Here is a 5,268-nt window from a genome sequence, read left to right on the forward strand (position 1 = left end):
CATTTTGTTCCTTTTTAAATTAAATGTTTTAAGAGTTACCACTTTATTCCAATCAAGATGGCTTCAGGTGTGCCATACTTTTGTAATAAGTAGGACTGTTAGCGCTCTAGTTGTTCTTTAGAACACTCTGGGACATTCTGTCATTGGGCTATACTTGGGCTACATCTGGGTGATATTTGGGCTACATTTGGGCTCTTTTGTCTCTGGTGGCCATTTTGGGAGACTGCATGTCAGAATTTTTTAATGAAATAGAAGAGGGTTTGAAAAGTCACTCAAAATGTGCCCTAATTTTTCTTTCTGCAGCACTAATAATACCTTATATTGCATAATAAACCCCCTCATTTTGTTCCTTTTTAAATTAAATGTTTTAAGAGTTACCACTTTATTCCCATCACAATGGCTCCAGGTGTGCTATACCTTTGTAATAAGTAGGACTGTTAGCGCTCTAGTTGTTCTTTAGAACACTCTGGGACATTCTGTCATTGGGCTATACTTGGGCTACATCTGGGTGATATTTGGGCTACATTTGGGCTCTTTTGTCTCTGGTGGCCATTTTGGGAGACTGCATGTCAGAATGTTTTAATGAAATAGAAAAGGATTTGAGAAGTCACTCAAAATGTGCCCTAATTTTTCATTCTGCAGCACTAATCATACTTTCTATGGCAAAATATACCCCTCATGTTGTTTCTTTTTAAATTAAATGTTTTAAGAGTTACCACTTTATTCCAATCAAGATGGCTTCAGGTGTGCCATACCTTTGTAATAAGTAGGACTGTTAGCGCTCTAGTTGTTCTTTAGAACACTCTAGGAGGCTGCAGTAGAACACAAAGGAATCAACTGACAGTCTCTGTCCTTGTTGGATGTACATGTTTTACTGAGAATGTCAGACTTCATTTTCACATGACTGAGAAAGATAATGTGAATTTACAGAAAATATTCTTTCAGTTTAGCTTATAGATCCCCTTCCAAACCACTGTGGGAAAATCATGAGATATTAGTTTTCTTTCAAACAATATTCATGATATCACAGCAGAAGGTTTTTTCACATGGTAAAATCACCTTAGAACCCACCACAATTCCTAAAACGAGTATGGTACCATCAACAAATGATTTATAATGTAACTAAAGTCCTAAAACCCTCTATTAACTACAATGCTTTTTAATGAGGTGCTATCATGTATATTGGTCCCAAGATGGCTGCCAACACTTCTTGGATGAAGTGCTGACAGCCAATCAGATCAGATGTGTGGTTAGGCTCCGCCCAGATATATATCTTTTTTTTAACCTAAATTACTCAAAATCCACTGGAGCACAAATATTGAGACCTAGCAAAGGCACATCGGGCTAACAGTCCCTACAATTTTGCCAAGTTTCGTGCAAATCCATTCAGCCGTTCGAGCTAAAAGTGAGGCTCACCGCCCTATGGAAATTAACATGGGAAAAACGTGTTTTGGGACCCCCCTTTTTTCTCGGCCCCCCCTTGATGAACCCCCCCCCCCCAAATTGTCAGGGGCTGCTCAGAAACAAAATGTTCCATTTTCCTGAAAATTTCAGCCAATTCCGTCCACAAACGCCAAAGTTATTAGACATAGAATTTTCAAAAATCCCATAGAGAAAAAATCCTAACTATATATACCTACTGGCGACCGCCAGTAGGTAATATATATATATATATATATATAAAACCTCGCAACCTGACTCAGGACAGACAGTGACTGTGATTAAAGGAGGAATATATCAATTGAGAAAACCACATAATATTCCTTACCAATTCAGACAAACACTCCCTTATCTCGCTACAAGCCACAAGAAGGAGCGAGTGAGACAGCTGCTGTATATAAACATACATAAACGAGTGCAGGCAATCAATCAAAAAAACAATACAATGGAAGAACGAAACGCAAAACGGGCATCCAAAGCAGAACAGGTTCAAACCACCCGCCCCCCCCCCCCCCCGGCACAAAACGCGGAGAGGAAGTTAACAAAAGCGCACCAGTGACACCCTCAAATATAAAACAATTATTTACTAAATTGGAAAAATTACAGCGCAAAGAAATATCGCGCTCATGGGAAATAATTCCTTGGAGAAATATGTCGAATGCGCAATGGTTCCAAGAGGACTACAAATTTTTACGTTACCTAACCACCCAGACACGCGACCAGAGATGCTGGAGGAATGGGGGAAAAAACAATATGGCATGCTCCAAAAACATGCTACTGATAATAAAAAAAATGCCTGAATAGAAGTGAGCAAATTACATGTAGCCATCGCTGATATTGAAAAATCAATACTAGATTTGCAAGAAGACCCCGAGGTTGTCAAGAAAATGAGAGCGGACATGGAAAAAAAATCTGGACAAACATGAGGATGAAGTCCAAAACAGAAAACAACGGAAGTTTAGAAGGGATGAGGACGATTATGAATTTAGCACTATTTTAACATTCGCTAAAAAATATGATGTTTACAAAAAACAGTGGAATCAAACCTCAACCGGAACAAATGAGAACTCTGCCACTGAAGAGGAATCAGACTGGAGTGAAGGGGAACAACGCCAGCGACAACCAGGAGATCGTAGGTTTAATTTTTTAGACGAACTCCAGATGCTCCACATGGAGCAGCTAGCACCAGAGCAACACCTCAAAGAGGAAGATACAATCGGACCCGAGGAAGAGGGAGAGTCTTTTCCCAATCAAAAAAACAGGCCGCAAAACCAGGAGAAGCAGGAAATCAAAGCGGAGGATACAACCTGAGAAACAGAACAATAGTGAGAAAATAACCTCCACTAATAAGAATGCTAACAAAAACAAGAAACCTCTTGATCCTGTAATCAACTTGTCTAGATACACCTTGACAGAAAGTGAAAACTGTCTCCTAAATAAGGGACTATCCTTCTGCCCGGAATTACACCAAGAAATCACCGATACCAAAATCGATCTGTACAAATATATAAGAAAATTGAAGCTAAAAAAACACTTCAAAAGATACCCCAAACCTCTAGACAAAACGAAAGGCGATGAAGATACAGATAATCAGGCGCAGTTTCATATAAAGGAAATCCCACATCTCTGTGTTGCATATGAATTAGCGAATGAGACCTCTAGTACACAAATTGGAAACACGCAAGTCCTACCAGAAATGGAAATAACAACAAACAAATCCTCAAAAACATTGTTCAAGGCCCCATCCAAATTTTGTCCAACTCTCTATCCGGGCAACAAGATAGATATCTATCAGGACTTAGTATTGGGGGAGATAGACAAAATGACCAACGTGAAACAAAATGGAATTGAAAATCTCACAAAAAAAGAACGACTGGCCATACAATCTCTAAAATCAAACAACACCATCGAGATCAAACCCGCCGATAAAGGGGGAAACATTGTCATTCTAGAAAAACAAGATTACATCGAAGAGGCAATGAGACAATAAGAAGACACTTCCAAATACACTATGCTTGAAAAAAATCCGATAAAAGAATTAACAACTGATCTGAGAAATAAATTAGAAACTTGGAAAAAAGCAGGCCTGATCACAGAGCAGTAAAGAAGATACCTGATGGTGGACAATCCAACTGTACCAACCATATACTTTCTTCCGAAAGTACATAAAACACTCAACAAACCGCCAGGAAGGCCGATAATTTCGAGCTGTGGAAGTCTGTATGAAAACCTGTCACTATATGTGGATAACTTTATTGCTCCCATTGTGCCCACTCTAACATCTTTTATAAAAGACACTGGAGACTTATTGCGAATCCTATCTAATACTGAATGGCAACCTAACTACCTACTTATAACGATTGATGTCGTTTCATTATACACTTCCATCAATCACGAAACCGGCCTCAAGGCAATCCAATATTTTCTCCAACAAAGACCAGTCAATCTATATGAACATTCTAAGATGCTCATACAGATGATAACACTCTGTCTGTATAATAATATCTTCATCTTCAACAAAAAGATATATGCACAGCGCTGCGGAACTGCCATGGGAGTTTCCTTCTCCCCAAGCTACGCTAATCTCATGATGGGGTGGTGGGTGAGGTGTGTGGCTTGGGGAGAAGAAAACGACCAATATATGGCCAACGTAGCGTTGTGGCTCCGCTTCATAGATGACCTCTTTCTGCTTTGGAAAGGTAGAGAACAGGAATTCAAAAATTTCTTTGAAATTCTGAATAACAACACAGTGGGACTGAAATTTACTTATAACATCAGCCCAAGAGAAATCGAATTTCTGGATACCAGAGTATACGTGAAAAATAACAAACTGGAGACAACTGTTCATCGCAAAAAGACAGCAACTAACAGTCTCCTTCACGGACAAAGCTTTCATCCAACAAGTCTGAAGAAAAGCATCCCTTACGGAGAACTATTAAGGATGAAGAGGAACTGCTCTGAAGAGAGTGAAATGGAACGGACGTTTGAAGACACACAACCCGTTTCCAACAGAGAGGATACAAAAAGACTGACATAATAAGAGGGGAAAAAGCAGCGAGAAACAGACATGAAATGTTAACTTCAAACAACAAATCTGTACTTGGCAAGAGAAAGAACACAAATTAACAAATGACTCCTAGCACAGGTGTGAAGGAAGAAACAACAATGGAGGAACAACCCAGAATGATAATCAGATATACGAAGGAAAGTTTCAAAATACAAAAAATCATGACGAAATACTGGCATTTCCTGAAAAAAGACATTGACATTGGAAATGAGATAGGAGAGAGACCATCGATTACTTATAAATGAGCTCCTAATTTGTCAGACCATCTGGTACATAGCCACTTCGAACTGAGAAAAGATCCAACATGGCTAGGAACAAAACAAACAGGATTCACAAAATGCCTAGTATGTAAGGCATGCAAAATCGGAAAGAACTTAAAAAACGTCTCTGATCCATCTGGAAAGAAACTTGAAATAAAACAACAAAGAACGTGTGAAACTCCATTTGTCGTATACTCACTCCAATGCCAATGTGGCAAAAGATATATTGGAAGTACGACTTGCCCACTGAAAAAACGTATCCTCGAACACACTCGTGCCATACAGAAAAAAGACTATTCTTATGCCAATGCAAAACACATGTCAAGCCACCCGGGATACACATGGACGAATATGTCATACTCAGGTCTAGCTGCTATACCTGCACATGAGCGTGGGGGGGGACAGGAAACTGAAATTGAGGCGACTTGAGTCAAAACTAATCATGAGATTTAAAACAATACAACCGATGGGACTCAACACAGATGCTGAACTACATGTGCA

The sequence above is a fragment of the Lissotriton vulgaris genome, unplaced genomic scaffold, assembly GCF_964263255.1.
Source record: "Lissotriton vulgaris unplaced genomic scaffold, aLisVul1.2 SCAFFOLD_2821, whole genome shotgun sequence".
NCBI lineage: Eukaryota > Metazoa > Chordata > Amphibia > Caudata > Salamandridae > Lissotriton > Lissotriton vulgaris.